Source organism: Haliotis rubra, unplaced genomic scaffold (genome assembly GCF_003918875.1).
Source record: "Haliotis rubra isolate DU_JTF1 unplaced genomic scaffold, ASM391887v1 Scf176, whole genome shotgun sequence".
Taxonomy (NCBI): Eukaryota; Metazoa; Mollusca; class Gastropoda; order Lepetellida; family Haliotidae; genus Haliotis; species Haliotis rubra.
Genome location: NW_025765736.1, coordinates 1,097,290 through 1,110,974, shown reverse-complemented (window position 1 = coordinate 1,110,974; position 13,685 = coordinate 1,097,290). Strand labels below are relative to the sequence as shown.

At 42.4% G+C, this 13,685-nt stretch overlaps 1 protein-coding gene across 3 annotated transcripts in view; it reads left to right on the top strand.

Moving 5' to 3' along the window:
- The window catches only part of LOC124273075, a 166,417-nt gene that overhangs the window by 127,015 nt on the left and 25,717 nt on the right, over nucleotides 1-13,685 (top strand). The window lies entirely within an intron of this gene.

The following is a 13,685-nucleotide window of genomic DNA, read 5'->3' as shown; positions in this document are numbered from 1 at the left end:
TGGTATGACTAAACGTTTTAATAAAACATACGTGGTGTTGGAGGTAAATAAATAGAAAAAAACACATGTTCTCTTACAGTGTGTGTGGATTGAGGATTATTGTAACCATTAGACCCGCCCGCTGTCTACCGCTAACTGTAGAAGTATATCTGAACACAATAAACTGCCATGTAATGTTCTACACCAACCCATGACCCACAGAAGTTATTCAGTACACAGACATGTCGGAGGTGATGAAGTGCTGCCTCAACGCGTGTTCCACATGTTAACGTTTGTTGAACCTTCGGTTTCCACACCAGATTATTTAATCAAGGGCACCTGTGACCACGTGTGTTCGGACAATGGAGACCTGTACATTTCACAGACACACCTGTCTCGAGGCCTGGTTAATTGTTGGGATACTTCATTCGTGTCAAATGCTTATTGATCTTGTCATGGGATTGTCGGAAGACTCCATATTTTACAGTGTTAGTCTGGTGGATATATATTGATCGTTTTGCTTGCTATTGTGGAAAGGTCATCGTGTGTCCATTGCATGGATATGTCGTGTTAGACGATGGAACCTAGTTTCCGTATTTGCACCATGGCCTAATGTCGGCTCTGATGTCGGCTCTGTGGTCTGGTGTCAACTCTTTGGTGTGATGGCTCTGTGGTCTGATATTGGCTCTGCTATTGGCTCTTTGCCCTAATGTCGGCTCTGATGTCGATTCTTTGGTCTGATGTAAACTCTGGAGACTGAGGTCGACTTTGTGGTCTACTGTCGGCTCTGTGGTCTCCTCGGGGCGCTTCTGTTGGCTCTGTGGTCTGCTGTTGGCTCTGTGATCTGCTGTTGGCTCTGGTCTGATGTCAGCTCTTTGGTCTGAAGTCGGCTCTGTTGTTGGCTACGTGGTCTGACGCCGGCACTCGGTCAATCTCGCACTACTGATAACGCGACTCTTGTTGGAAAGTTAGATTCCTAGTTAACGAGTTGATGCGGTGGTATGTTTATGTTAATCTTGTATAAAGCTAAACAATAGGGGCAACCCTTTCCATAATCATAAAACAAAATTGCTGAAAGAAGAGGCCGATATGGGCTTGCGACTATGTCATAGATCGCAATACCCAGTTGGATAGGTAGATGCTCAGGCTGTTGATCACTGGATTGTCTGGTCCAGACTGAATTATTTACAGACCGCCGTCATATAGCTGGAATAAGTGCTGAGTGCGGGGTTAAACAATACACATCAAACAGTCAACAAGAAATAGTGAGGATACAAAGTGTTTGCGAAAAGTTAAGCGTATCCTGTTATAAACACGGAAGTATACTGGGTATTTCTCTCCTTCCTTCCCAACCCTTCCTCCCTCCATCACTCACTCACTCAATGAGTGTGTACATAGACGTTCTTTATGACAGGGACAGTGGGGGTAGTCTAGTGATTAAAGCGTCCACCCGTCACGCCGAAGACCCGGGTTCGATTCCCCACATGGGTACGTGTGAAGCCCATTCCTGGTGTCCCCCGCCATGATATTGCTGGAATATTGCTAAAAGCGCCGTAAAACTAATCTCACTCACTCATTCTTCATGCAAACGCCCGCGTTGATGTTGTATTGATTCGTTTACGTTATTCAGGAAGTGAAACATACATTGACATTAATCCCGACAGCCTTGTAAGAATATATAATATTTACACTCGCACGTGTGTCACACACAAGTAACATCCACACATTAACTTACAATCTACCACTGATTGAAAAATGTGATTGGATTAATTTCCCCTGCCTGCGTCAGAATGATCAAGTATTGTGAAGCCGTCAGTCATTCTACTGTCGCACGTCACAATCTCTGGGACATGCTTATTTCAGACTTGATTGCCAGTTTGCGTTCATTACAGATATCCATCCGCTGTTGTTCCCACGATATAGTCCCGTTGCACGAACGCTGCTTGCGGATAACTGATTGTTAATTACATGTAATGTCAAACAGCGGTTAATTATCAAAGACTTAGGGATAATTAGGATGTTTATGTATGATCTATGGTTGGAGGTTTGTGTACAGGCACTTGGTAACGTCAACGTAGGAATGTGGGTCGACAATGCGCGGATGGAGATGCTAGGATGGAATACTAATAAAAATGATGATGATGGTGATTATGATGATGATATATGGTGGTGGAAATAATATTGATAATGATGAAAAAAAAATAATAATAAAAAAATAGTACTGTCGACGGTGATGATTAAGACGAAGACGACGACGAAGATGTTGGTATTAATGATGATGGTGATGATGACGATGGTAATGATGATACCATCAACAATGTTGAAATAGTAGTAATGGCGACGACGATGACAACGATGATGATGATGTTGATGTTGATTTGAAATGATGACGACGACGACAACGATGATGATGATGCAGCTGCCAGTTTGCATGCACTATGCGTATGCGGATGCGATAGGGCGTAACTCTCCATGTAGCAAAGGATGGCCGGTTGATGTGATTTGGCAAGCAAGCAACACGTTTTCTACGTCCCCGATCGATGCGTCTCATGCAAAATTAGTGCAAATCAGATACATCACTGGATGTTGATTCGACATTAGTAAACAGTCTATGATATTTTTTTCGCATGGAAGGAGCAAATATTGTCTCAGTCCACACAGGCCATGTCGTGTTTTGTGCAATCAGTGTTCAGGCTCCACCAGTCCAGTCTAGCGCTTCCGGTCGGCTGATTTGCAAATCTTCGATCGACTCACAGATTGGGCGTTACGCGATTGTTCTCGATATTTGACAAAAAATTCGCGACTTTGTCGAAAGTATAGACCATAATATTTTGGTTGTTTTTTTTTTGTTGCTGATTTTTAGGAAAATGCATGATTCTGTTACAAGAACGATAGCGGCGGTGGGGTAGCCTAGTGGTAAAAGCGATCGCTCGTCCACCGAAGGCCCGAGTTCGATTCCCTTCATGGGTACAATGTGTGAAGCCCATTTCTGATGTCCCCTACCTTGATAGTGCTGAAATGGCGGCGTAAAACTCAACTCACTCACTACAAGAACGATATAGTTCACAGTTCATGTAAATCGAATAGCACTCGTTTGAATCCCAGTCACAGCGACTTGCGACAAATTAGATGACAGGGCCACATATGCAAATGAATATCTACCTGCAGATGTAAATATATAAGGTCAAGTGCAAAGTGGTACAGTACTTTCAGCGTTTGCACACAAATATGGCGCTGACCTTGACCTTCCGCGATCAAGTCAGATTTAAGTTCGCTCCTCCACCGGGATTCTGGATAAATTACTTGGATCAATATAATAGTAATAATCATAAAAATGGGGAAGTATACTTAGCAAGGATACGTGCACTTAGCGGGGACACTTTCCTCAACTATGGTCGAAGCCTTGGAGCCTTTTCACTGTTTGGAAGGAGTTGGAGTTGGCCGAAATATGTCCGAATAGTTACCTTTAGTCGCTATGTGGATATCTGCCTGAAGGTATTAATGTAAAATTATTGGAAGTTACGATTAACTTGGCGAAACAATACATTGCGCATAGGTTCTACAGTTGCCGGATTTAGAGACGTTTTAGCAGAGTTGTTGCACAAGTGTTTGTACACAGAATTGCTACGTGTCTTACGCATAAGTGGAATTCCCTGGGAATGTAGTTATTACGAACAGTAGACTACGGTTAACTCAAAGCGATGACAATTTCATTTCGTTATAAACGGAGTTCGTTATAAACAGAATTCGTAATAAGTATTTCGACTAAAACATACAAGTGGCAAAAAAGACATGGATGGGTCAGTTCAATATATCTGTCAGGTCATTCATTATAAGCGGATTCATTATAAACATAGTTTACCGTATTAGTTAAGGTCTGCCAGCCTTTGGGTATCGCTCACTGACGACCTTCAACAGAAAATGACACTGATAATTCGTGACTGTAGTTAAGTCTATCAACGGATATTCGTCATACATACATTAGCTTCCTCCCCAGAGTGGTATAACGGTATAATGAATACTGTTACAATTCTATATTCATCCGGCCTCCGTCACGACTATCACGGCGTCTATTGACGACAGCCGCACCATATGTTACCTTGGGCGCGTTAACTGCATTATAGGGCGTTGTCAAGGTAAATGAAGTACTTAGTCCAACTGTTATACCTGCCTTTGGTAACACCTGGCGCAGCGTATTGTCAGCTCAGGTTTAATTGCACAGTCGTGGGTTTGCGTTAAATTAAGTATGTAAATTCAGTTAGTTATGTAACCTTACACCGGGCACTGAAAGACCTCAGTGTTAATTAATTCCACACTGTCTGTGTCATCACTGATGCTGTTCTTTGCAGTAAAACCCTTTAAACCGAACCTCATTAAACCGGAAAACCCTTCTAACGGTGATTGTTGTGGTGAACGCTTGTGGGTCATCTCTTTTGTTCCTTTATACCACATGGGTACAATACGTGAAGCCCATTTCTAGTGTCCATCGCCGTGATATTGCTGGAATATTGCTGGAATATTGCTAAATGCGGCGTAAAACCATACTCACTCACTCACTTGTTCCTTGATGTGGGCACAGGTGAACTGACCCACTGCTGTTTGGCGTCTGAATTAGCAGATAGAGTTGCGTCCCTTGGGTACACTAAAACATGTATTTGAAGTTCGAGTCCCGGTCCGCCCCGATTAATATTTTTCTGGGTTTGACTGTACCCTTGCTCGTGGTTTTCACCAAAGTGGAAAATGTCTAAGAATATATCAATATCTAGCCGCTTTCTTCCCACATTCGACCCGTGAAGATCCGGGGTAGAATAGGTCTTCAGCAACCCAACCTTTCCACAAAAGGCGACTATGCTTGTCGTAAGAGACGACTAACGGGATCGGTGGTCAGTCTCGCTGACTTGGTTGACACATGTCATCGGTTCCCAATTGTGCAGATCGATGCCCATGCTGTTGATCACTGGATTGTCTGGTCCAGACTCGATTATTTACAGACCGCCGCCAAATACTTGAATATTGTTGAGTGGGGCGTAAAACTAAACTCACTCACTCACTCTTCCCACATTCAGCCCACACGCCGTGTTGTGGACGTTACTGGGGTTTTATTAAAGGTAGCGTTAAATCAAAGTCACTCACTCATGCCTCTTGAGTCTTTACATGGAAATCGATACAATCGAAGAAAATATACAAATATTGACAAGAAAAATATCAACACCGATATGATTGTTACACCATAAATATATGTGTTTATATTTACGTAAAACGTTAAGTAAACTTATTTTGTATTTTGTTGACATTGGGGTTTAAAACATCTTACAATGATTCAAAGAAATATTCCAAAACAAAAAATTACTGGAATTTCAAATACGTCACGCGTCTGACATAGCTACACATGCCATCTGGTCACTTACAATGGCGATATATCGATTGTTCAACTCATCATTACACCTCTAGTAACGTACGTTGATAATGGTGAGTGATTTCAGTTTAACGGAAACTTGCACAGAACGAGATTAGATAGAAACATAATACTCCCATTCTGCCCCAGTTGTTATCCGAAGTCTAGTTGCTCCACGTGCAATATTGCTGCTCCCTCAGCCAAGTGAGTGAGTGAGCGAGCGAGCGAGTTTGATTTTACGCCGCCTTTAGCAATATTCCAGCAATATCACGGCGGGGGACACCAGAAATGGGCTTCACACATTTCACCCATGTGGGGAATCGAACCCGGGTCTTCGGCGTGACGAGCGAACGCTTTAACCATAAGGCTAAACACACACATCTCGGGTATGTAATGAAACCCTTAGACAAGAATTACAAATTAGTAAGACTTAACTGGGTGACAAATTCCCTAGTAACACAGCCATTATATGTAAGCATCACTACATTGTCTACCCGTGAACATCCGGGTTAGAATTGGTCTTCAGCAACCCATGCTTGTCGACTAACGGGATCGAGTGGTCAGGTCGGTATCGGGTGATCCCATTTACGTAGATCGACGCTCATGCTCTTATTTAGAGACTGCCGCCATCTTGCTGGAACATTGCTGAGTGCGGCGTTAAACAACAAACAAATATTATTTGTTTGACCAAAGGACTTGTTGTAGGTAACTTGTCAAATGGTGCCACTGCGTTAACTGAAGAATATATCCGCCAAAACTACACATCGGATACATGATACATCCATATTTGCTTCAATTCTAAAACCTGGAGACAAATAGTTCCTCTATTGCGGTGGATTCGGAAGCTCAATAAAAACAAAAATGTGGAAAAATTGAACTAAATCCCTGCAGATTAACCTTATTCTTAACGCAATCAAAGAAAATAAATCGAGACAAGCTCAAAGAATTTGCTTGAATTTTTGCAATTAAAAAACCATCTTGATTATTTACAGACCGCCGCCATATAGCTGGAATATTGCTGAGTCCGGCGTAAAACTAAACTCACTCACTCACTTCAGACATAACGATAACAGAAGTTTCAGAGTATGGCAAACTCAGCAGCAGGGCTTGAACTTGCCATGCAACTCGGTGACTAGTGCGGTGTACCTGTGAGCCAGACCGACGTGACGCTGCACGGATCTATTAAATATTGAACACGCGAATCATATGTATGTAAATTACATTTGTCTGATGCGTATAACTGCTGTGTTCTATAATTAGGTTTTTGTGTGTTTCACACGAAAACTAGATAATGACGTGCTCGTTTTATGCAACTCAACGAGTGACTCTAACATATTGGTTTTGTTTTGTTGTTTTACGCCGCACTCAGCAATATTCCACCTATATGGCGGCGGTCTGTAAATAATCGAGTCTGGACCAAACAATCCAGTGATCAACAGCATGAACATCAATCTACGCAAATGGGATACGACCAAGTCAATTAGCCCCGACCACCCGATCCCGTTAGTCGCCTCTTGAGACAAGCATGGGCTACTGAAGACGAATTTTAACCTTGATCCTCACGGGTACTCAGCATGTTTGGGCTGTGGGGTAGCCTAGTGGTTAAAGTGTTCGGTTTTCACGTCCAAGACCCGAGTTCCATTCCCCACATGCTCCCTGCCTGTTGACCGCCTCCGTGGTGTAGTGGTTAGAGCGTCCGCCCGGAGAGCGGAAGGTCGTGGGTTCGATCCCCGACCGCGTCATACCAAAAAACGTTAAAATATGGTACTTGTTGGTCCCTGCCTGGCGCTCGGCATTAATGGGTACAACAAGGACTGGTCAGCTCGGAGTCAGTATGTGTCTGAGTGGGGTATTCATGCTTCACTGCGGCATGGTATCTCAGTGGGCTAGCACTATAAAACCAGCTTCAGTCTGGGCTAGTACAAGCAGCCGCACATACACATACACACGCATGCACGTCGTCATATGAGCGAAATATTCTCAAGTACGACGTAAAACCCAATTTCACCTCACCTCACCTCCCTGCCTGTTCTTGAAATGTTGCTAAAGCGGCGTAAAACATTATTAACCCACTCAACATGTGAAATTGTGAGTAAGGGAAAATTGTAGCGATATCTTGGCTGGGGATACCGGTCATGAGAATTTAGCTATGGGATTCGAACCTTGTCCTTAGATGTGGGGAACGACGCTGTAAACACAAGGCTCTCGTGTCATTCCTGTTTGTAGATAGTAATATTGTGCTGGCTCCTTTAACGAATTTTGGTTCTTGGGTGTATTTTTCGTCGCGGTAGAGGTGAGGTGAAATTGGGTTTTAAGTCGTGCTTGAGAATATTTCGCTCATATGACGACGTGCATGCGTGTGTATGTGTATGTGCGGCTGCTTGTACTAGCCCAGACTTAAGCTGGTTTTATAGTGCTAGCCCACTGAGATACCATGCTGCAGTGAAGCATGAATACCCCAGTCAGACACATTATACTGACTGTGAGCCGACCAGTCCTTGTTGTACCCATTAATGCCGAGCACCAGGCAGGGACCAACAAGTACCATATTTTAGCATCTTTCGGTATGACGCGGTCGGGGATCGAACCCGCGACCTTCCGCTCTCCGGGCGGACGCTCTAACCACTACACCACGGAGGCGGTCTCGTCGCGGTAGAAGTTGAGTTCGATGTTTGATAGATTATTGATTGGACACAAAACAGAACAAAACAACAAAACATACACTCACCCACTTACTTACTCGACCACCAACTCAACCACCGCACCACTCACTCACCCACAAATCACTCACTCATACACTAACCCAAACTCATGCCTCCTTTGCCAAATCAATACGTCACCCAATCAATCAGTCGATATATCAATCAATCGAACTGCCCTTATTGGCTATGTTACTTAATATTTCTGAAAGTGCTGTAAAATGTTGCTCCAGACTGACCTTTTGCTACGAGACGCAGACAACGTCTACAAACACGGTGTCGACGTCGGGAACCGCCGCCGGCTGATTGATCACAGCGCGTCCACTGTTATACACAGACCGTTGTATTCAGCGTCTACTCTGATCCATCTCCCCGTACATGTTGTCGTAGATTGCCGTTACTGTATACGTGTCTCTAGGTACACTCAGTGTTATATTCTGGGACAGAAATACTTACGCATAAACTGTGACGGTGTAATTTGAAGCAGATGTTCTATATTGCTTGAAATGATAATGGCTGCCTAATGTGGATCTCAAATTAATAAACCATTTTCTGGATATAAAACTATCATGATTTCACTTAACGGTGAGTTACGTTGGGGTAGTCCAGTGGTTATAGCGTTCACTTGTCTCGCCGATGACCTGGGTTCGATTCCCTACAATGTTTGAAGCTCATTTCTGGTATTCCCAGGCGTAATACCATCCTCACTCACTCATTCACTTATTATATTAAGGGATGTAGAGGACTAGAGGATGGAGGTAATCTAGCCTATCCTTATTAACAATGTGATAAGCCGAAGAGGGTTCATTTTGAGGTCAAATTACAATAAAATTAGAAAAATAACTCGAGTGTTGTCATGTGTGTGTGTGTAATGGACCATAGATTGAGGACATTACCAAACACCTGTCCTGAGGTCATAACCTTACACAGCACGTGCATTTTCGATGGTGCAGATGTCAGCTGAAACGGGGGTGGTCTCAAAGTATTTCTTTAACTGTATTTTATTGATATATGAGTTGACGCTACAGAAAATATATATATGCTTTAATCTATACGTGCTATGATTTCTTTAGTTAATCGAAAATTCAGCGTACCTGAAATTGAGATATGATAACTGATGCATCTAGGCTGACATCGACACCGTCATTATGACAGTAACGACGTTCTGTTTCGAAAACGTGACCTTGACCTTTTGGTATACCTCACGTGCGGTTACAGGCTGCGTTGACCACAGTTTTGTTTTGTTTTTTCTTGTTTTGTTTTTTTTATTCATCTTTTTTCTAGGTACAAAACCATGACATCAAATAACAGTCAAATATAACAATGCGTCTGTATTCAGAGTTTGGCAAGCATATTATAACAAATGACATTGTAGGGAAATGGGTTGGTTGGACGTTAGTATTAATCAAACAATTGGTGACAATCAGACCAAAATCCAACAAATTTGGTACAATTACAAGAAGAGATGGCTTGTGTTCTCTCGATATTGTAAACTTTACTTATTTCATTTCTGATCGTATCGAAACTTGGTGTACAGGTATATATTCGTATTTTAAAAAAGAGTAAATTTGACAACTGTTATCAGGAGATTAAGGACATCGTTCCTTTTATCAGAGAATCGAGGGATGCGGAGATGTGACGTTATAGGCAAGATGGAATATTTCCCCAGTAAACTGCTCGATCACTGCATTGTAGATGCTCTGTATCTGCCTCCCATCTCGTGGAGAGCAATGTTTCACGTAGTCTGTTAATCGTTAATAGCGTATTTCCTCCCAAAATTTTACAAAAGTCGGGGTACGTTCTGCCCTTGAAGTTTGTCAGTGAAGGTCAAATCAATTCTTCATCAAAACTAATATTCTTTTATGTCCCCCAGTTTTGTTTTTGAGAAGACCCCTACCTTTGTTCTATTTGTCATGAAGTATACATTGTACTTGGTATGAAAGAGGGCGGTGGGGTAGCCTAGTGGTTAAAGCGTTCGCTCGTCACGCCGAAGGCCCGGGTTCGATTCCCCACATGGGTACAACTTGTGAAGCCCATTTCTGGTGTCCCCCCGTCATGATACTGCTGGAATATTGCTAAAAGCGGCGTAAAACCATACTCAGTGGTATGAAAGCCCCAGAGGTTGGGCAGTTCGGTAATACATCGTGTCTAAACTATAAATGGGAACCCTCCACCTCTCCCAAGTGTAAATAATGTGTTTATATGTCCTACCATTGAATAAGTCGTGTATCAAGGCTACGACATGCAAGTGTGTTGCGAGATGCGTCGTGGCAGCAATGGTGACAAAACTGCGCCATTTTGTTATTTTCTTACACGTACAGATGCACACCAGGGCCTAGATTTTCGAAGCTCTCTTAGCGCTAAGATAGTCGTAAGTTAATGTTTATGTATGGCACTTACGACCATCTTAGTGCTAAGAGAACTTCGAAAATTTAGGCCCTGGAAGTTTCCCCCACTTGTTCCCTGTGGTTAGATGTTTTATGAAGACTACATCATCATCATCATCGTCATCATCGTCGTCGTCGTCGTCGTTGTAGTGGTTATTATAACGAAGTCGAATGCACATATTTCAGTCGTCCTCCATTGAATCTTAAGTTGCTATGTTTTCAACTGTAAAATTGATGTTGGTTTGTTGTTTACGCCGCACTCAGCAATATCCCAGCTATATTGCGGCGGTCTGTAAATAATCAAGTCTGGACCACACAATCCAGTGATCAACATCATGAGCATCGATCTACTCAATTGGGATACAATGACATGTGTCAGCCACATCAGCGAGGCTGACCACCCGATCCCGTTCGTCGCCTTTTACGACAAGCACGGGTTACTGAAGATCAGTTCTAACCCGGATCTTCACGGGTCACTTGTAAAATTGTCGATAGGACTTCAAATCACAGACAGATAGATCGGAAGTTACAAGACATTTCAATAGGGCAGCATTTTTATTTTTGTGTGTTTTTTCATCGCCCGACCGACCTTCTAATTTTATTGCCGACCCCCCAAAAAACTTTTTTTTTCATTCCAACACCGCCGACTCGTCATACAAAATGTTTATCTATCTAAAATATTTTAATCAGTCGCTGCCACAAGTCAAAGGAACGCGAGAATTTGAAATAAGAATTACAATAAATGAGAATCAAGAACATTATTCAAATAATTTTGTCTTTATTAATAGTTTTTATTTAGTTTTGTTTTCCCCGACCGACCCATGTTCAGATATTGGTGGCTACGTGAAAAAACATAAACAGAAATTATGCCCATATCAACAGTTTGTAAAACATTCTATCTTATTTTCACGGGCCAAAGGCATGATTGACATCACCGACACGCTTTCGACTACAACCACAACGCCTGTCACCACAGCTACCACTACGGCCTGTTCAGATCAGAAGTTCTCCTAATGTATATGTCATACATATGTGTGGCAATCAATGAGCGAAGCTAGCCGGCTATAACTGACAGAAATATAACATCCGTCGTATTAACCTGCTGTGTGAGATCAGCCAACACCAGATAATGAATGATGGCGTTGTGATCGCGAGCTCGTGCATTAACCCGGCACGAGTTGTCGGCCCTTGTGACAGCTGTCTCAGCTGCAGAGAAGCATGGTAACGAAACGGCAAAACAAAGATAAAATATACCGTGTTTGATTTTATGCCAAAACGGAAATTGGAAGAATTGTTTTAAATTTGATTACCTCTTTTTAACCATCATTCATTTCTGCTATTTGTATTTTGTGTGAAAATATCTTGGTTCAATGAAGGATAGTAAGAAATGAATTAAATTTTGCAACCATATGACATGCCATGTTTGAAATGTCAATGTATAATGAAAAGAGGACATTTGATGAGTTTTTGTTAATAGGAAATGTCTAAGTTCCGTGTTATGCGAATTTACTCTTTTATTTTTAAATATTTCAAATTATTTAATTTCCTTTTGGGTGCTCTCAGCCTCCGGGGCGGTGGGGTAGCCTGATGGTTAAAGCGTCCGCTCGTTACGCCAAAGACCCAGGTTCGATTCCCCACATGGGTACAATGTGTGAAGCCCATTTCTGGTGTCCCCCGCCGTGATATTGCTGGAATATTGCAAAAAGCGGCGTAAAACACAACTCACTCACTCTCAGCTTCCGGTGCTGTTAATTGTTTTTCTGTAGAATATTACCTACAATAGACATTTTCAACTGATAATCAAACAGATGAGTGTATTGTGGCAATAGCGAGCGGTAATAAAACATAAACTATGCATGACAAAATAGGTGATTGGTTGGTTGGTTGGTTTGTTGTTTAGCGACGCACTCAAGAATATTCCAGCAATATGGCGGCAAATGGTGATTGGTGGCTTTGGACTGCCATATTCTTTTTAAGAATATCGATACAGACATTTGTTATTTATCAAGCACGTGATCAACAACTGGGTAGGACATAGTTCTTTTGCATTCGTGACCCACTCGTGTTATTCCGGCACAAGCCGAATAGCTAAAATTGGAGGTTACGGAAAGGGGCGAGTGGTGACGAATGAGTTCTTTTGTTCACATCCACTGAATTCTGCTGTCATCACTTCAAAACAGTTATTTAATGTTTAAGGGTTGAGGGAAAAATCATTAAACCTTGTTTCAGGTAAACATGAATTATCAAAGGAGGCAAATTTGTATTTATCTAGTGTTTTCTGGAACAAATAAATTGCTTAAAAGAATGCCAAATGATTCGTCTCTATGTGTATTGTTATAACACACATGAGCTGAAGTTATAATCTAACAGTGTGTACATCAAAACTAGGCCAATAGCAATTTATATGCGAGTTGCTGTTTTTTTTTCTTTGAGCTGATACTGATAATCTATGTCCACTACACGTGTTGCTAAATATAGCCCACCGCAGTCACGCGCGGCGCAATTAGCGGTGTAGAGTTGCGTCCCTTGGGCACTCCAGAAACCTTTCACCATGGGATCGAATCCCTGTCACCCGATTATGTTTGTGGGTTGGCGGCACCATATCTGTGCTCGTAGGTTTCACCAAATCGGGAAATGTTGATTACTGGAACACTATTCAAAATGGAACACTATTCAAAACGGAGCTAAACCCACCTCATACATTTTTGTGATTTCCGGAGATACTAGATGCGTTCATAAAATCCCATTAGGCTCACGGTATATTATTCACTCCTTCGAAAGATGGTTGGTTGGTTGGTTTGGTTATTAACGCCACACTCAGCAATATTCCAGCTATATGGCGGCGGTCTGTAAATGATCGAGTCTTGACCAGACAATCCAGTGATCAACAGCATGAGCATCGATCAACGCAACTGGGATACGATGACGTGTGTCAACCAAGTCAGCGAGCCTGACCACCCGATCCCGTTAGTCGCCTCTTGTCCTGACTTTGTTGACACATGTCATCTGTTCCCAATTGCGCAGATCGATGCTCATGCTGTTGATCACTGGATTGTCTGGTCCAGACTCGATTTTTTACAGACCGCCGCCATATAGCTGGAATATTGCTGAGTGCGGCGTAAAACTAAACTCACTCACTCACTTGTCCTCCTTTGACCCGGTTGACACACGTCATCGTATCCCAGTTGCGTAGATCGATGCTCATGCTGTAGATCATTGGATTGT